A 21,278-nucleotide genomic window follows, 5' to 3' on the forward strand; every position below is an offset into this window, starting at 1 on the left:
TATCTGGAAGTTTTAATGGTATATCCTTTAAAGGAATATAAGAATAAATTAAAGTTTCAGTTAAATTAGGGACATGCTTGGACCTGGTGAAGAATAAAGGCAAACGTGAACCACTAGATTTTCTTTTATCTCCTGTAGCCCTGAAATATGTTAATTAACCAGATGGGCTCTCAGTCCATGTTTCCTGACCGGTTCTTCATCTTTTTTTTTGTCCAAACATCAGATCATAAACAACTGTTTACAACAACAAAAGTATGAGGCCCTGAAAAGTTGACAAAAAAAAGAAGGTAAAACTAATAAAACATAGCAATCGTAATTGCTTTAAATATTTAAGATTATATATGAGGACCCTTTTCATTCTAGCAGTTAGACTGAGATAAACTGTCAAGTAGAGGATACTAAATGTGGTGGTGATGGATATGACACAACAGCTCCACAGAGAGAGTTAACATAAGCCAGTTTTGATCTACCGCTAAATCTTTGCATCCAAACAAAAAGTGATACCAGTCTCAATGCAATGATTAGTGCCTGCCCACAAGCTGGTCCATCCAGTAAGTTGATATTAAACTGTGAGATCTTTCCCTCATTTGAAAAATATATTTTAGAGGCACCAGGTAGACTTATTTGTCAAACTCTGTAGGACACTTACCTGCTAGAGCTGCCTAATGCTGGAAAAATACAGTGTCAATGGACCACAGCACCAGCTTATTTTTCAGTGGAAACTTATAAATCTTCCATAGTGCATTTGCCATATCTCATATAGTTTTCTTCCTTCATATTCTCATGCATTTAGTTTTAAAAATGGCATGTTAAGTAAAATAACTTAACATTGTGAACCATAAATATGAATTATGGTCAAGTGCCGTTATGAGCTCACTTCTGCTTCATAAACATATACTCTTCATAACAGCATCTTTAGACTTTTTGGGAAAAGAGAGGAGATAAAAAGAAGACTTGCAAAGTAGCACTTCCAGCTGTTCTGCATGAGAAGTTCATGTCTTGGTTTTTACCACTTGTTTTGTCACTTAGCATAGTGTCCACTAAGCTGGAGGAATGAGAGGAAATTAAGCAATCGGAAAAAGATTTAATTCACTTTTTTTTATAATCTAGCACTTTTCCATCCCATTTTCTTTACCCTTCTTAAGACAGAGACCTTTTATTTTCTTATGCTTTTCTTGTGTGCAAAATTCCTCACTGTAGATAGGCTGCTGCCCTCAGACCTGACACTCCATTCTTTGCCTCACACCCAGCAAAATGAAGGTGTGATTTATGTACTTGATTAAAGTTATGCTATTTGGACTGTGTTAGCACATATTTAAAAAAGGTAAGAATGAGGAGCCAAGACCTCTGGAAACTTCCGAGTCATGTGTGATCCTATTACCCTACACTTTCAATGTTCATGTTACCAACACAAGATAGAGTCCCACTGGCATAGGCGAGCATTTTTCTATTTTAGTTATTTCCTGATTTTCCCATGTGAGCATATCCACTGTACTAGGATTAAAGATGGGTGAAATGCTGTGCATTGTGCTGCTTATTAAAATGGTTCCCCTGAAATAAAGAAAGTAGAACCGTGACTAAAATAGTGACTGTGGGCATGATTGGTCAGAAACAGAGTTATGAGGAGAGATAGAAACAAGTACTTTTTGCTAAAATATTTTCTAGGAAAAGGAAAGGAGCCATAGCCAAATACCTGAGAAAAACAGGAATAGGGATCAAAGGTGAAGGGGAGAAAAAGTGCTTTTTAGCCAGAACCTTGCCTGGAAAGACACTTGGTCCAGTGAGTAAACCGCCCCTAGGAGGTTTGCTCATAATACCTGGTAAGTAAGTGGGACCTTCTGCATACTCCTAGCAAGTAAGTAGGACAGCATTAACAGCATACCTTCTGCATTGTCATTTTCAAGAGTCAGCAGGACTCCCAGTATCACCTTACCATTTATGAAAGAAAGACCTGGCTGTGGCTTCCTGGCTTTTATAGTCAAACAAATCATGTGAAATAATTGAGGATTAAGGATGAGGAAAAGCAAAAAGAAGTTGCCTTTTTTAAACTTCAGTTGTTTTTTGCCTTTTATTTCTGATGACCTCAGTTCTTCACACTCCTCCTTTTCCGTTTCATACCATTATCACATCTCTATTTCAGTTTTATCTGGTGTTGCCGACAGTTGTCACTAACTTGTTTCAAATTTTAGTTGTACTCTCTTTTTTCTTCCCCCCAGTGACTTTCTTTTCAGACTACTTTCTTGACCAAAGAACACACCCCAAAGCCGACCCGTAGAAATGCAGGAGGAGTATGGACTGCCATGCCTTAGAGCTGGATTCCTGTAAGCAGGCACTCCACGACGCTTCCATCACCGACCCCATTTATACAGCATCACAAGTGGTTCACACAATCAACTTTCAATTATAGTTGAAGTGACTTCAGGAAGGCTACTTTGGGGAGTAAAGGCTCTCAGCTGTGAATAAAGAATTCACATTTTATTCTCTGGCCAGAAAGTTTGCAACAGCATGTGTCAGTAAATGCCTGAGTGGTGCTGCTCTGTCCCTGACACTTTCCACTTCTGAAGCAGTAAACCATTCTGTGGCACTTTGACAAGTAAAATCCCAATAATGGTACCAACATCAGTTGTGATTGATCAAGGAACCACAATGTAATTTAGTTTACACATATGAGTATCAAAATCTTCACCTTCTGAAGTCTTAATGCATTTTTCAGAAAAAATTGATTTTAATTAAGGACACTGCAGGAAAATCTAATACATATTTGAGAATTTCATTTCCTAATTTTTTCTGTCTACCGCAGCTTTAATGAAGTCACAAAAGTTATTCTCACTTTATCCTGACTTACACAGATTTCCCATAACATTTCATTAAAGATGAGAATGTAAGCAGTATAGTCCAGATTTTAACTAGATTTTCACAGCAGTAAAAAGCAAATATATCTTTTTCCTGATCTTTTATTCAGCAACTATTGATACCATCCGGGCGGCTAAAGATGATCTCCCCTCAAGCTCTGAAGTAGTTTAAGGATATAGCACAGAATCTGCTTCCTAACTTCTGCATTGTGTCACTGAAGAGTGAAAAAAACATGAGTTTCCTCTAACACTGAAAAGGCAACTATATCGAAAGAAGGAAATTGCATTGTCCTTGCAAGTACCTTGTTTGTCTTGGATGATTGCAAAAATTAAGTAAGCCTTCCTCAGCCCTTCTTACTCATCTGCCCTACTAAAGATTCAAAACCCAAAATAAATCCATCATGCAGCCTTCTCATCATTGATCTGACTTATACTGCAACTGCCCTTTTGAAAATACAAAGAGTGAAACCACTAAGGAGACTGCAGTCTGGGGTGCTGCTCTTATGGATGAATGCTATATTGTCCTACAAGATCATGCTTACATTTCATTGTTATTATTGGTATTCCTCCAGTTCCAAAAAGTTTTGTTTCCAAAGCCTAGAATACACATATATCATTACTGACTTCTCCACTAATGCTGTGCTTGTAGCGTGCTACTGCCTGCTCTCAGAGCAGCAGTTCTATTTTGCAGAACATTCTCTCTGTTTGTAATTTAATTAAACTCAGTTGGTGAATTATTTTAAATGTCATACTTCATAATTGGTGTGGTTTTTTTAATGCAGATATAATAAGGAATAATTAATTTTACATGAAATAAAGTCCAATAATAAAATAATTCCAAACAATAAAACACAGTGGGATAGAAGTCCTCATTTGAAATGACTGGAGGGGTACCTAACTTATCGCAATAATGTCATTCTTCTAGCCTTTATAATTATTCATCATTATGAGATTGATTTATTCACGGTATCCCCCACTGAACACAATGTGTCCCTACATTATTTTTCTTCCTATTTCTTATGGGAGAATTTCATCTTACAGACTCTTGCTACTGTTGATGTAATTCAGTGTCTCACAGTAAATCTGCTTCAATTTAAATTCATGCAAAGATTTGCAGTCTTTAGAGGAAATTAAGAGGGGCATGTGAAAACCTGTCCATCCCAAATGCCAGAGTCACACCATCAAAAGCATTTAAGGCCTCACCTTCTTGTTATTCTTTGCACTGCTTCCTGAAGTTTTCCTACTCAAGATTTAGGAGTGTAGGATGTGGCTGCTCTGCATCCTCTTCTCCAAGGCAATGCAACAAGCAAACACCCAAGCTCTAAGACCAATGCATGCCAGAAAACATGCCACTGTAATGGTGACAAAAGAGTAGCTGGCCATCAACTAAATAGCAAAACTGACAATCAGACGTATCAAAATGTTGTCAAGATGGCGAACGCCTCCAGGCAGAGGTTGTCTTTGTCCCTGTTTGGGCAATGCCTTTCAGCAGGTTGTGGGCTCGTACCACTCAGTGACATGCTACTGCAATGCCAATGTGTAAACAAATAACAATAATTAGTACATTTGGCAGCCAACAGAAAGTTGGTTTTGGTTTGGTTTTTTTTTTTCTTTCTCTGTTTAGCTTAGACAATGATATTAATCTTATTAATGTAACTGAACTATAAATGTTTTACATAAACCTGTGGTTTTCAACACAGTTGTGTCTCCAACCACAGGGTAAGCTGAAAATGTGCTGGCAGTCTTTTCAGCTGCAAATAGGAATGAATAGCAGGATGAGAAACGTTGAGTTTAGAATAATCTTTGACATGTAATATGTTTTTAATGGCAAATATGGGCTATCCAGTACAAAAAGCAGAATTTCAGCACCATTATGACATAATTCATCTTAAATTGTTCTGCAGGATGATAAGCATTATTGTATGAAAGCTAGTAAGAACCTCAACACATCTGCCTGTTCAGCCTGTTTATCTCTTGTAGTTACATCAGCCCATGCCTGACTTTGCCCTGCTAGTCTAGACTCACCTAATAAAGTCATGCATTTTGTAGGTGATATTAAAAAAAACCCCAAAACCACAAAATTCCCATTCATGATGGTGACTGACAAACATCAAGCATCTTAAATGAAGGTGCACTGAAGGACTTAAAGCCTGTGCGGTAATTTAAGTAAGATATCAAGGTGATAGCAATTAATATCATCTATGACAGCTACTCTATTATAAAGCATTTCTTTAATTAACAAAAGGTGGTATCTGAGAAGGCAAGAACTGCTATGAAAAACACTTGCCTTATACCCAGAGAAACAAAATAGCCTGCAGATTTACTCAAATAATTCAGTTGTTTTATTGCCTTTTTATCTGTCTTCAGGTGGGGCTGTGGCCACTGCCCTGATCCCATAGCCCCACGGCACCACAGAGTCCTCAGCTCTGCCCCATCTATAAGCTGCAGGAGCAGAGTGGTAACTTTTAGTTTTCCTCACTCAAAAACTAATGCAAATCGCTTTCCTCCACTGACACTGGGGAAAAACAGCTGATGGCAAAGCAGGCCAGCTTCAGAGAACCATGATGTGTGCAGAGCTAAAAGCTGCTTGGAAATGACAGGATGATCTGGGACCTCATAAGTACTGGGATACCTCCTGGAGCTTTTATTCAACTGCTATTCAGGTTTCATTCAGTAATAACATCTGTTGGTTTCAGTGAATTCTTGACTAGGAATTAAATTAATTGAATCTCAGGATAGGATTTGCCTCATTGGAAGAAACTTAAGAGAATTTAAATAAAGCCATGAAGTCCTAATAAAATATTTTATGTGGCATAAGGCTATTTTATAACATAATAAATATTTAAATATCTCTTCATATATTCAGCATACTCACAGTTTAAAATGGTTTTCTTCTTATTTGCTTGCAGAATAAAAAAATAAAAAAAGAAAAAAAAAATCAGAAGTTTCTATTCCTGAGCAACATATCCAATATTTTGGCGTCAGCCAAGTTTCCAGTCATCCACATGAATGCAGGGAGTTTCTCCAGGTTTGGAAAATACAGGTTTTATAAGTTTCCAACTCTTACATCTGCAAAATAACGTTTACCAAATTAAGTCTAGAAAAGCAGTCTAAGAAATACTGGAGCTTTAAGAAGGAACTTTACTGGGCATAATGTCAGATGACGGAATTTATTTTACAATATAAAGCTAGTCAGTACTGTGTTACAAAACATATACAGGTAAGTAGAGAAATATAGATAGTGAGAGCCATGAATGTTTGCAAGGAGGCAAGAGATAAACAGAAGATATTGGTTTTGTAAATAGCTTCAATGACAAAGACAAGTACCTCTGAGCTTGCTTGTCAAATAAATTGCATTAATACCTCATTTAAAATAACCTTAGTATGTCACCAAATTATTAAAATCAAAAATAACTTCAATAGGCTTGCTTTCTTATTATGTATCTTTTAATTGTTGGACAACTCTTTGAATTTGCAAGTGCCTACATGAAGCATCGTTTAACTAATCTATTCAAATGCTATACAGCAATCCTATATCCATTTCAAGTTATATAGAGCCCTATGTTGACTATCAGCCAAAATTTAGAGTTATTTTCCCATTGATTTCACTGCCACACTTTCTGTAAATACGACTCAAAAATTAGGAGAAATTAAAGTCAAAAGACCTAAGGGCATATATCTTTTGAAGTTGCGCTTTTTTTATTTTTATTTTTGCATCAACGTGTCACAGATGGCCATGTTGAACAGGGTGATTTTGTATGCTATCTACAGACATTGTTATAAGCAAAGCTATGCCACTTTGCATCCTTATAACACTTGATTAGGGCCTGAAAATACTCTGATGGTATATGCAGTGTTTCTATATGAAAGCTCTGAATGCTGGATACCTTCAATGAGGCATATGGCTTTGGTTTGTAGCATAGTGCAGCCATAAATTCTGTGCTGGAGGAAAGAATGCCTCACCTTCTCCAAGGTCTTTTATTTTTATGCCCTTACAAATAGTGACTTATTTTATAAACAGACATTTTTCATTCTATTAAGTGCATTTCATATACCTCCTATAGTACAAACCAGGATCTAAAACTCCTTTTAAAGAAAAATGTTTAACAGCACTAGATTGTTTAAATTACAGAGTAACTGTAGGAATACACAGAAGCATATCTGTCATTGTTGGAAGACAACTTCATCACGTTCTGGCTTTGTGTGCCTCCTTACCCAGCCACAGGAGTGGCTTATATCAGAAGAACATCCAAGTGTTAGGGAGGTGATGTTTCCATTGTGCCCATCAGTGAGGCAGCTGAAGATGAAACTGGGCTGTCCTGGTACACTCCAGCCCCTGAGCATCACTGACCTCTGGGCTACACAGCCAGGATGTTGGAGGTTTGTGCAAGGTTTTGACCTTCCTATAACACTACAAGAAGCAGAGTCTGTTGCAAAGTAGTCCTACAGTCAACCGGCATATCATTAATCAGCAATTTAGCTCAAAAATGATTGAACAGCTAGACAGGCTGGGATAAGAAAATGTAATTTTTCAGAATTCAAATGGCAGCAGTTAATTGCATTACTTTACCAAGGTGTTTCTCTATCACATCTTCTGTAAGACAAGTCTGTGATGGGTAGACCTGATGGGGAACATAATATGCTGTAATTTATTACTTGCCAGGGTGGCACAGTAGAAAATGAGCATACTTAGAGCTTTTTTTATCAACTTACTCTGTAATAGACTGAAATGTATTAGAATAAAAGGAATCTCTATCCTTAAACTTTACCTTCAGGCATCCTGGCAGGCAATTGTAGAAAGTCTATTTTTTCCACTATAGAAAAATTACATTCTGTCTTTCCTTGTGAGAAACTTTCCCTCCTAATGCTTGCCAAAAGTTAAATATTTTAGGGTACATTCATTCTCCAATGGTCATTACCATTGTCTTGTCCTGGCATACGCACCCAAGCTTAATCTTGGTAGAGAGTTAACAGCACAGATAAAGAATTGGCAGCACAACATCCATGCAGGCAAACAGCATTGAAATGCTGAGCACCACTACACAGCCCAGACTGCCCTGTTATTACTGGGGTTGCCTGATCTGGCCCAATTAATGTGCCAATGACTACTCCTTGTTACAGTGGAAGCATGAAGAGGTTCAAAGTGTAGCCTCATATTGCAGCAGTCTTACCACAGCTCCATGGTGAATGAAGCTTCTTCATCTCCAGATTTGATTTACTTCACAATGAACTCAGTAAGCTGGGCTCAGTTCAAGGGACTTGTTTGCATGTCACACATCTGATGTGTTAACTGTGTTAACTGAAAGTACTGCATATGTTATCATGAGCCTTTCTTGCACTTAGAGATGATCTTGTTTTATTTCACGTAGAAAATTCTCATTCAGACTTGGGAGGTACTCTGTGTCATTTGGGATGTTAACTGAGGCCATAAAATATCTCTGGGGACTGGTTTTATCCTATATTTGCATTGCTCTGAGTCTCCCACCTGAGGCAGCAGAGCCTGAGAAGCATCAGCAGGGACCATGCAGGCTTTATGCCTCTGCCCTCTGCATGGGACAGAAGAGCAGGGGCTTTACTTCCTCTTGCTCCGCTATCCAGCCAGTTGGGATTCTTCTTATTTCAATATGCTATGATGAAATAAGTTTTGGAAATGACAAGTTGTTAGGAAAAAGAGCAAACACATGCCATACCTGAACTGTAAATTTGCAGATAAGCCTTAATACAAGTTATTTTAGGAAATGCATGTATATTCTTCAGAGCCATACAGTTATTTTTTACTATGGATATATGTAATAAAGGAAATTACATGACAATCTCCAGCACAGAACTGAACAAATTGCCAGTTTATCACAAAGTTTGTAACTCTTCCGCAAAAGGTACTGTATGGCTTTTTTTTGATTGAATTACTTCTATTGGTGCAGTATCCTAATGTGGATTTGATGAGTGTCTTCGTTCTCTTTCAGAGCACTATGCACTATAATCTGAATGTGCAGAGACATCACACTATTCATTGTGAATACTAATAAGACATCCCTTCACTGTGTAATAAAATTCAACAGTCGAATTTGTTTCTGTAATTTTTCCACATTATGTACATATACACTGTGTTTCATTAAAAATATTTATCTTATCCTTCTGAAAAACACAAATGAGGGGAAAACAATGAAGCACACCTTTTAAGAGAAATGAGGTGAAATTTGATTTCACTTACAATTGTAATTTCTTTTATGTTGCTTTTCAGTCTTCCTTTAAGTGGCTCACATACACACAAAGGGTCCCCTGAGCCTGGGAATTCTGTAACAAAAAAATGATCAAATACAACTGAAATGAGTATAGATTCTGTGGGAATAATAAGACAGATTTTTTTATATATATTAAAGCAGTGTTTCTGCATAACATCAGCAATTCTAATTGTGGTGTTTGACATTCAGTGTTAATCCAACGGCTCTAAAGCTTATTAAAAATGGCAGTAGACACATTGGTAATGCAGAAGCAGGCCAGGCATTGTCAAAAACAATACTGACATTAAGAATTAGAAATAAAACTATGGGTATTGTAGAAATACAATTTTGCATGAAATCCACAGGCACAAAATCAATAACACTCAAGTGGGATGAACAGTGCCTACAGATGCAGACAGTCCCAGAAGAGCAGCTGAAACATCCCCAACAAGAAGAGAATTCCTTCCATCTCTTCAGTCCCTTTTATTTGTTGTCTGGCTCTGCAGTTTCTTTTCTCTATGGCATTAGCCATGGAATTAATACAAAGGCTAAAAAATTCTCTTTGAAAAAAAGCCCTGTGGGGGAAAGGAGAAGGGTCTGTTCCTGGCTCAGCCACTACTTGTCTGAGCGCTAATTACTTCACCTCTCTCTCTGATCTACCCCAGCTGTAACTTTGTGGCCAGCTGTACTTTGCAAGTCATCTGGAGATTTAGAGCTAAAAAGTAACATGTAAAACATTACATAAACATGCAAAAACATTACATAAACATGAACTGATAAAGTTTTCTTATTTAAGTGACACAGTTTTGCTATCGTCAATTCATAGCAATATGCTGCATTACTGCATCCTATTACGTGGGTAGCCTCTTAAAACTGGTGTGATAGTATGCAAAAAAAGGGACTACCATAGTTTGTAAGACAACCTGCCTTGGTTTATCAAAGCTGTCTACTTTCAATGATAACGAAGTAAAAGATGTTCAGATTTAGAGAATTCACTCTTTCTTGAATTGCACTCGGTGTTTGTCTCATCGTGATGATTAGTAAAACATCAATATATTATTTTGTTCATGCTCTCATGAATATACACATTGCTCAGCGTAGCATGTATAATTATTCGATTAGACCATATCTTCTAAGATGATAACTTTATTTTGGAGGAAACAAAGCAAAACTGAAAACACTTTTTTTCTAACTATGTTTTGCATCACATTTGACAAAAGTTATTTAACTATTACTACTACTTAGGAATCCTCTCTGGCAGTCTTAAAAGTCTCCCATAGAGGAAGCAAGAATGACTCTAGAAAAACTATTAAAGCTGACACAGGCAACCATTAATGAATAACATGGAGGACTTGGTATCCTTCTGCTCATTGCCTTGCCATGATTCCTACTCAGTATGAACATATATATGTATATGTGTATAGAATGACCATCTGCTGTAGCTGCCCATTTAGGCAAGCAGATATCATCTTTTAAGTTGGTGGAAATCATAAGCAAGAAATAAAAGGCAAATCTGTTTCCTGAAGGTGAATACTTAAACATGATTTCTGTCTTTACAATGTCAGTTAGGTTTGGGATTCGGTTTTGTTATTTCCCCTTTTAAATTCCTAGTACTGCAGTTGTGTGTTTTGGTGCATGAAAATAATTTTGTATAAACTTTGTGCCATTTAAAATAGCTTAATACAGTGCATTTTGGTATCTCAATCTTCATCATGACAGTTTGTATGTATTCAGAGTAAAATGCAAAACCTACAATCACAATGAGATAACATAACATACCTTCCATCAAATTCAGCTGTTTGCAGGTGTAGCATATTATACAGTTCCACTTCATCAAAAAAAGGAAATTTCCAGATGAAGCAAAGAATAACATCTGAAGCATGCTCATACATACATAATACAGAGGGGAAAAAACCCCAACATATTGCTTGTAGAAAATACACTATTCTTCATGCCTGAATTTAGATCTTAGAAATGTCAATGGCAATACTATCATTGCAGACCCCAGCAGCATTTACAGGTGGTATGTGTACATCTGTAGGAAAGGGAATAATCTGAATTTATTGTCCTAAGTCCTGCTGCCCTTCATAAGAATTAAATTATAACGAGGTGACGTGTATTGAAAGCCCATTTGTTGGAGCATAACCGGTTGCGTGCAAGTCCAATACACATTTACACCCCCAAATAGTGTTTTGCAGCATAAATAACACTTGCACATTCGAGTAGCTATTTGAATATCTAAATGACCTTTTAATGGATAAACATGAGTATGACAGCATGAGTTAGCTCTTAATTCACAATTTAGGGTGCATTTTCATGTTGCCCTTAAGCCAGTCCATCTACCTGCACTGTTTCACTTCCATACCCAGCTGTTGCATCCTTTCTGCAGAATCTGCATTCATCTGGCCAAGCAGTACATCAGATCAGAGACTTGATTCAGTGGAAGACTAAGACTGGGGAAAAACATACTTTCTTTCCAGACACATGAGCCCTTTTTTAACCAGCTCACCACACAACAGCATCATAGCAAGACACAAAGGTGGAACCTCCCAAGTTTGCAGGAAACTTGTCCTTAAAGAGAAGCTGCCAGCTCAGTGCCCATCAGCTCCCCAACAGGAGTACCAGGGGAGGTAAGCAGGGAGAGGTCTAAGCAAGCAGCACACAGCTAGAATGTCTGATGCTTGCTTGAAGTAAGGCTGAGCTCACAGCAAGCAAGGGTACAGGTCTGAAAGTTGTTAGTCTGGAAAAGTGGCACAATGGGATTTCTTACTTATTTTCTTCCCCCGATTTTTTCAAGGCCCCCTCCAAACCCAGAAGAGTTGAATTTGTGCCATTTTAAAGAGTCACCTCATTCTAATTTTGGGTAAAATTAGCTTTAGTGACTGGAAGCCCTTAACCTGTTTTGCTGTGCTATGAGGAAAAGATAACAAGCAAGCAAGCAAGCTGCAAAGCCATGGCAGGATGGGAAACGTCTGTGCACATCTGCATACCTGCAGCCTTAAGCTCACTCTTAAAAACGTGGCTTTCAACCTGCCCATTTGAAACAATCTGATGCTGCTCTGTAACTGTAATTTGAGCTTCACCAAATCTGGAAATTCCCAAGTTATTTAGTATTGTAAAGAATATTACCTATCATGTTGTTCAGTCAGCCAAGTCTAACATCTAACTTGAGCTATTGTATGAACACATGCATAAGCACTGAAGTTCTTTTTGCATTCTCCTGGTAGGACACTAGCATTTCAGACTTCCACTACCTAGTCTGAACCAGCACAGAAGCAAATAGCACAGAGGTTTAAGTGATGTAATTTTCAAGATGTTTTTTCTTTGGATTATTTGATTCATACTAACCGCCTGTACTAGTGTGGACTTCTCTTACTACTCTGCACTTAAATTCAGTAGGAATAGACAAAAAAGGTTTGTTTGCTTGTTTAGGAATAGTTCCTTATTTTGCACTGTACATTTTTGTATATGCTTACATAAAACACTTTTGCCATTTAAATCAAATACAGCAGTCTTCAGTCCCACTCCAAATGTTTGGAGACTGTAGAACAACTGTGTGCTATTAGAAAGCTGTGACATCCTGCTTTGGTGCACAGCCAGATAATTCTTGAAACTCTGTCAATGAGCTACATAATGTTTTAAAAACCTTCCCACTGAAAATTACCATGGATAAGAGGAAAAAAAAAGTAATAAGTAAATACATGCAACATTATCATTAAGCTATTTAATCCGTGATTTGATGACAAAGTTTTAGTCCAAATGCATTAAGGACAGAAGACTTTCAAACTGCAGAGTAAGCCCATCCTGATATATAATAAGATATAACTAACCAGTAATAGCTTGGTGAAAAACAGTTTTTGCTGTAACTCCCCTTACAATATAAACACAGAAATCATGATAATTCTGGCCCTTAATGAAGAGATCCAGACCCATGTAGTTTTCATCCGAGTCATTACAAAACTGTACATTTGTCTTTAAGTGACTTTAAAATTTCTGTGTTTCTACACTGCTCATTTCTAGCCTCACACAGGAATATGGGCATGACTGACAATTTTTTAGGGCTGCAATGAAAGGTCTACATAAAAAGTTGTCCAACAAAGATGGATTCACTGAAATTAGCACGGGACAGAGTTGCACTGAACGCTCATCAGTTAAACACCACATAGGTACTCTTTTCTGCTCACTTAACTTGATTCACACAGGAATCAGGTTGAAATTTTTTGTCTGCATCTGGAAACACTCAATTGCCAGGACTTGCAGCATCAATACTCTGCATGAGCCTCCAGAGATACTGCTCAAAAGCTGTCTTCCAGGAGAACAAGGAAACCCTTACTGTAGAAGTAGGGGCCACAGGGCAGAAAATGGAGCTTCCCTGGGAACCAGTTAAAAAGCTAAGAACAACCTTTTGCAGAAGCCATCACATCCCACCTTCCTCCACCACTGCTGCAAGGCATATTTCTTGTTTGTCTGTGGGCAATAAAAACACAAAACTAGCTACATTTACTTACTTATTGAGTTGTATTGGCTGTAAAAAAGAAGCTCTTGCCACTTGTGTACATCTCATTCATTGAGAGGAAGCATCAGCCAAGCATGGCTTCCAGCAATAACCCTGCACTGCATAGGAGAGCTTGGTGGTCCATCCTCAGCAGCATGATATGGAGGGCCACCTAGCTTGTGATGCTCCAGTTATCTCAAACCACAAGCCTTCCTGAAATTTTCCCAATGCAGAATTCCCCATGATTTGATATCCTATAATCTGATGTCATACTCAGCTAATATAATTCAGTTCCACTGCTGCCTTGGGCAAGCTGTGGAGCTTTGCATTTCTATTATGTCCATCTCCTCACTCATTGCATATCCCTCAGCAATGCCAAAGAACAGCAGGAGCAGAGTGACCCAACACAGGGGCACACATGGGAGCAGAGGAACACCCCAGCACCCCAGCCATGCCCTCACCAACACGTGCAATCCCACACAGCCTGAGCACAGCCAGTAAACAGACAGTCCCTCAGCATCTGCAGGCACAAAGACTGGGCAAAGCAGAGCCATCAAGACAATCTCATCCTGAACAGCAAGAAACACAGCTACTTCACAGACCTAAGCCACACCTAGAAGAAAGAGCTAAATAGATACCCCATCTTGAGCTTAAATAGGATCTGGGCCAGGAGCCCAAGTGGGACTGGTCAAGGTCATTATAACCTGCTGCCTAGGTGGAGCTGATCAGGGTTGTTAAAGCCAGCTGGGGCCCTTCCTGTTCTGATGTGTTTCTCAGACTTTTTGCTATCCACAGATTTCCTTTGAGAACCAAAAATCTGATTGCAGTAATGTAAAATAAAAAAAAAGAAGGAAAAAACATTTTAATTTTTTAAGTGTTTCCAGCACCCTGATCCCCCCTGTCACCACCAAGGTAATTTTATTTCTCAGGTTTTTTGATGCTTGCATTCCTTCTGTGATCGCTGCGACAACTGAGACTGCCTGTAATGGACCAACTTGCCTTTGCACCGGCTTTACATTGCCCAGGCATGGTACTTTTCAACTGCAGTGGTTTAGACATCTCTTCTTTTCTACCCCCTCAAAGGCTCCCATTCTAAATTCATGGATAGTCTAAAATAATCAGAGAATGAACACGTGTGTGGGACCACAAAATATAAGGTAGAGACATCCAAGGTTGTTGTTACTGACGGTAGAAGCTATTCCCAGTTGAAAGGACCTGCCATATTTTTCACAAAACTTCCTTGCTGGAGCTCCATCAGGATGCTAGAAAAGTAGAGCCACTGAAAAAGTGGCTCAGATAAAAACATACTGATGTGAGCTGAGCATGATATTGGAGATTGATACCCTCTGTTGTCTTGTCCAAGGAGTGCTGTCATGGCTGAGCTGGCTTCCCCAGGATAAGTGGCAATATGCAAGAGAAAGGGATGCTGTGTTCCCTGGGATTTGAGTTTCTTAAACCCGGATATGCATCCAGTGTATAAAGAAACACAGGTTTTCTTGGAACATTTGACATATTGTTCAGCCAGAGCTCAGCACAATGGGGTCCCAATGTTATGCACCTCCTGACATTGCGAAAACTGTAAGTAAGAAAGTGATTATATTGCCAGATACCTGCTGATCCAAGAGGAAAACACCAATATTGAGCTTCTGAATTTACAAAACCAGACTTGAGTCAGTGCCAGTAGATCTGCCTTTAGGTACTGTTATGCCAGAAGGATCAAGTGGTCAAACTAACATCAGGAAGGTTGCCAAATCAAAGGTAGCCTCAGAAGCATAAAATTACCAACTAGTAATGCGTAGTGTTTCCCCAGAAAAATTGGGTAGAGATATTTCAGAGTAAACAAAACTCCATTTGCCTCATAAAGTAAATTGAAAAGCATTTCCAAAAAGTAACTAACATAACTGAAAAGAGAGAATGTTCTGCTAGGAATTAAGTGCCTTTGCCAAACACACCAATACCTTTAGTGCTGCAAATATAAAAATGTTTTCCTATTATGCACTTTCAGTTCATAGTATTGGAAAGAGTCTCTCATCATCTGAGAGCTACTCTAAGAGCCAAAAATGTCTTCACCTGATCTACCAAAAGGCTTTGGAAGAAATACTACAATGTAATCAGGGATTACAGGGTTCATCATTCGAAACCATTTCTCTCTAATTCTGCATCTATATGTAAATTTGGGATGGGATCTCATACCTCATGGAGGTATTGTCATGAAGATTAATTAGCTAGGTCTATGTTCCACAAGGCAAAGTGCCAGATCTTTAAATATTTAAGTATATTTTTAAAATCCGGATTTTAAGAGCCTGCTTGCACCAAGTTTGTCGCAGGATCAGGGCCATAAGCTGCAATGTACTTTCAAGCTCCAAGTGCATGAAGTTGTTAAGCTTTATTATTTATTTTTGGCTAGTCGGATCCTCCCTGGTTTAATCTTTTTAAGTCTCCCCAGAAGTTATTGATTTAAACATGCTTTTATTTTCTTTTTGCTGGTTTTGGATAATGTATATTGTTCAGCCTGCAGCTCACAGTTCAAAGTACTTCTCTGGCCATCCAGATGCCTCTCACTTGGGAGCTTTGTGAAAGAGCATCAAATCTTCGGGTGAGATTTTAGCACTTTTTCTTTCTTAACTTAAATCTCTTTAACTTAAAATGCTGTCACTGCAGTGATGAAAGGTAGCTGATGGTAAAATGTTCTTGTCTACAGCCATCCCTGTCTTCATCACAACAATAGTCTGCAGACATTGACCGAGATGCTCTCAAAGCAGCTAATGGATGTAGTGACTTTGATAACATCCATTATCATGCGACAGATTCTGTGCTTTGCCAATGCTCCACCACCCTGTTTGCCCTTAGTATGACAATGCTAAATGAGCAGTATCTCCCAGTTAATGGTTTCATAACTGGCTCTGTCATGGTAAGCAAGTAATTTCTGGTTAGAAACCACATGAAAAATGTGAGCATTAGTGCAATTGCTGCTATTAGCTATTACTATCTAATTAGTGCAATGTACAGCACCATACCAAGTGAACTACTTGTAAGGATCTTTGGAAAGGAAAACAGAAATACTCTATTATTTCCAAAAGTGTGACTTGAATGCAATAATTTACTGCACCACCTCACTCCAAATGAGAGACAGGATGTATTTATTTCTTGTCTTGTGCATCTGAGCTAACTACCTTGAGGCAGCAGTATAAAAATCAGTTGCTGTGACTCACTTCTTGAAAATTTATTTTGCTGCTTCTTAAAATCTTGGCCTGCTTGACCTCAGCAGCCTTCACCAGTTTGAAAATGCAAGTTATAATTCTCTGTAGGGATTCAGGCAGGTGTCTATTACAGCATGTAATCTGTCATACAGTTTCCAATATTCACACTGCAGAAGGTTTAAACCCCTCTGTTTGTGTTCCTGACTAAAAAGGTCCATGAGGTGTTAGTGTGGACAGGAAGCAGATTGAAAGAAGCAACAGCTTCTTTCAAGACCTAAGCCTGTCTAGATATCACTGAGGAGCTGTCTGGATGGACGGGTTTCACCTGAGTGGCAGCACTCAGATTTTAACCCTTTAACAGCAGCTGCAGTGCTGCTGCCGGCTCCCCTGACATTCATACTACTGCTGGATCCCTGTTTTTAACCAAAATCCTCACTCTAGGGTCACTGTCCCATCCTTCCACCCATTCACCAGGCCAGCCCTGAAGGTGCATGTGGTGAGATATGCTCCTGCCTAGCGGGAGCAAGGCCAGCCCCAGCGCCCCATCCCAGACAGGGATACTTGCAGAATACCTCAGACATCACTATAAAAGTTCAAGCTGGCTGGCACAAACAGATATTGCTGTGTGCTAAAACAAACTAAATCCAGCTAATTAAGAGGAAACCCTACTGGGACCAGTCAGCCCTAGTCAGCAGCTTCCCAGGTAGCTGTGCTTTTTACAGCTGGGGCTGAGCATGATCAAACTGTGTGATACAGCCACGTGCTCTCACCATACCTGCAAAATGGATACCCCTTCATAAAGCCAAGACTTTTTGACTATGTCACTAGTTTTGGTAATATTCTTAATTCCATGAGCAGCCTAAAACAAAATAAATAGCAACTTAATTTGCCTGCCTGCAAGGAGCTGTTTAATATCAGTCTGCAATTACTTCACAGGAAAATAGTGGGTTTCTTTTAGATGGTTGTGGTGTTGGGAAAGCCTCAGTTACCTCTTACACTAATTGGCAGTAAATGTTTAGAAGTATTTATTAGTGTTTAATTATTTAGAAATCTCCTAAAGGCTTAAATATTGTTTTGAAAAGTTATACATATTTTCCACCTTGTCCATCTGAAGACCTGCTGCTTGGAAGGCTTAAATGAAGAGCTATTTAAGACTGCCTGCTGGCCACAAAATTACTTACAACTGCTAATGCTCCAGTCCTATAGATGTGCCCAACATGGAATGGGCTTAGTTTTCACAAACTGGGGAAAATTTTCCTTTGCTGTATTCATTTTACAAAGGTAGAGGTCTTAAAGAGGATTATCACAGAGATCAAGACATTAAAATACATAGTTAATCCCAAATTAATTGTTTTCATACTACCATGTACTAAGGGATATTTATGTAGAGTAAGACACCTTTACACTGTTTTGGTCATATAAGTATGACTTAACATGCAAATTACATTTAAGGTGAAACATAGGCAGTTTAAAGCCAAGTTGCTGGTAGAAAAAAAAACCAAAATAGAATCTGACTCCAAGCCTCTGCAGCAATAATCACGTTAAATATTTCAAAATCACATCAGGGACTGTCATGTCAGTAGGCAGAGGGGGACTAACCTAAGCTCATAATTTCCCTGTGTCAGAATTCAGGACATTTATTTTATTGGTTTATATCGGCTTAGATTTTTTTTTTTTTGTCCTAATTTCCTCGCTAGAATACTAAACACCCTACAGATTATTTTGGTGTCATCAAATCATTCACCTCTTAAGAGAGAGTTTTGTTCTATAAAATTAAAAGAATAATTCCATTTATTGGGGAGGATATGCCTGAAGGTTTTTCTTACAATTCTCATTTTTGATGATGTCCTTACCCCAAGGTTTCTGTGTTAGGTTGTGCCACTGACATTACTGCTGGTAAGAGTTTCTGATGCACGGACAGCATTGTGATTCTGATCCATTTCTCACTATGCTCTGCCATTAATTGGAATAGCCTCATCTATCCCAAAAAGCTTTCTGCGCACAGAGATGTTGACTACCATTCAGTAGCAAGCTAAGGCTGATTTTTAGCGTTCACAGCACCATTCTTTCAGGTATCTTCTTGCTACCAGTTCTTATGATTTGACTGTATTCACATTTGCTTGTGTTTTGATAGAGCCCTGCTTCCCCGCATTTTCTGATTATATTGGCACCTCAGCTTTTGCTAAAAAGGAAAAGATAAAAGAAAAAGGGAGCTAAAGAAATCAACTTATATACAGAAAGAAACAATATATCCCACACAATCCAGCTTACTCCTGGTGCTTCCTCCAGCACCCAGGGACTAGCAGATCAGAATGACTTTAGTTTTTAACATGAAGAATCACAACAGACTCAGTGGTTGCTTGTGAAGCAAGAAACCAAGGCCAGTCCTCAGCAGTGCTTAATGCACCTGTTTGGCTACGCAGAAACATTTATTTGCTGGGTTTCTATAACCATGACCTCCCAGTGAAGTTGCTTTTACCAAAGCAATGACAGAAGTATATACATATACAAGCAGCTTCATGGTGACAGGTACAGAAGTGACCAGATTTTTCTAGTAAACCACAGAAAGATGTGATTTATGCAATTCTGAGCATTTTCTGCAAAACTGATATTTACAGATAGTCAAAGGGTCTGGTACCTTAGAGATTTCACAATATGTATATTTTCCCTAAGGAAAAGGCTTAACTTAACTAGCGTTTGTGTCTAGTACATTAAATGGAGCTTAAATAATAAAAAAATCTGGTGTTTACTTTATTCTGCTTGACTTATTTTTTGATTTTCACTGTTTTATTCAAAAGGAAGACATAGAAATAGTAACCATGAGCTTGAAATCAGAGCTATAACAGGAACTTATTATGGACACATTTTGCAGAATATTTCCAGTTACAGCTGTATGCTTTGAAGCTGTCAGTGTAACAAGCAGTGTGCTGCTTCCCAAATAACCCTTTTTGTTGTCTTGTAGTTTTTTCTTTAACTTTGAGTCCCAGTGAATCATCAGTTTTAGCATTCAGCTGTATTAATGGGAAAGAGAGAGAGAAAGAAAATAGTATTTCCCTGCCTATGTAAGAGGAAGTTGCTAGTGGGAAGGTCAAAGTGAGTGCAGAAGTCCCTTTACTCGTGTTTCATGGGAGTATGTCAAGGAACAGAGCAGCAGCCAAGGTGGAAACTCATATTTGAACCTCATTTCTCACACTAGATAGCGTTGAATTGCTTTATTGCCCTGGGCCTTTGAAATGGAGAGAAGCATAACTGTAATTATAAGAAAAGAAAAGGTTGATTATCATATCAGGGCTTGTTCTGTTTTCAGGCTAGGTGAGGTGAACTCTGATTAATGACAGCTACACTTATTAATAACAACAGCTACACTTATGCCTCTATTGAGCACTGCTAGGTATAGGTATGTGCATATTTTTCCCCAGCAGTGCTGACCATCAATCAGAAGAAACATGGTTTCTTCCATAATCTGTGTGTAAGGTGGAGGGAAGGATACAGAGCAGCAGTTGCTTTCTGAAACAAACATAGAATGAACAAGTAGCAAAATATCAATGAAAAGCCAGAATTAGAAAGATGTGATTCAGGGCAGCCTATGGAGCCTGATACCTTGGCAACTGCTTCAGGATATCCCCAATCTGCAGACGAAATAGCCTTTGTGAAGAAGCCCAAGATTGTTGTATGCAAGCTAATGTATCAAAAGGCCAGGAAGAGAATAATTCACTTTCACCTTGCTGCAGAGGACAAGGAGCAGTAAAAGCTGTGCACTATCGGCAAGCCTTTTTTGTAGCTGTTTTTAACTCAACCCCCAGTTCAGAGCTCTAGCCACCTCGGCAGCATTCCAGCTAGAGCTGCTGACATCTCTCACCTAATCAAGTGCTGGATTATCTTGTCCTGACAAATTGGAGCCAGTGCCTCGTGAAAAGTCTTTCCTGAAGTACTTTGCTACCCTGTAATAAGATGGTAGATGTCTGAATCAAGCCCCAGAGCTGGCAGAGTGCTGTTTTCTAAATGGCTTTTGGTAGCAAGTGTAAATGTTTTAAGGCAAGCCAGTGCTAAACTGGAAGCACAGTTAAGCATGATATATTTCACACCCAAGTGAAAGGAAACTAGAAGGTGTACTAGGTAGTGGTTCATACTGAGTATGTACAGGCTGCACTGCTTACCTCAAAACACTTGCCCTAAAAATTACTTCTGTGAGCACAGCTGTTGAGGAACATATTTGCTTTAAAAAATAAATTCTTTTTGGCTTCTGCATCTTTCTAGGAAGAGTTGGAGTTATTGAGCTATTAGAGACTTGCTCAGCCTTTCATGACTCAATCGCTGGTCCAGATCATTCAGGGTAGATAAACACTTTTCTTTCTCTAAAACATACTAAGAAAAATGTTTATGTTACAGAAGCAAAAGTGCTGTATATGTGTGTGTTTGTACATTAATAGGTAAAACAGCCAGGATAAATATAGCTAACATAGAGGTATTCCTTGCAAACATTTGTTTTTTCTTTCTTGGTTTCAGTCCT

At 38.6% G+C, this 21,278-nt stretch overlaps 1 protein-coding gene across 2 annotated transcripts in view; it reads left to right on the top strand.

Moving 5' to 3' along the window:
• Positions 1–21,278, top strand: part of NTNG1 (netrin G1) — a gene marked incomplete at both ends in the record, with an annotated part of 160,855 nt that overhangs the window by 37,282 nt on the left and 102,295 nt on the right. The gene's annotated exons all lie outside the window — the stretch shown is intronic.

Source organism: Psittacula echo, assembly GCF_963264785.1.
Source record: "Psittacula echo genome assembly, chromosome: 7".
Classification (NCBI taxonomy): Eukaryota; Metazoa; Chordata; class Aves; order Psittaciformes; family Psittacidae; genus Psittacula; species Psittacula echo.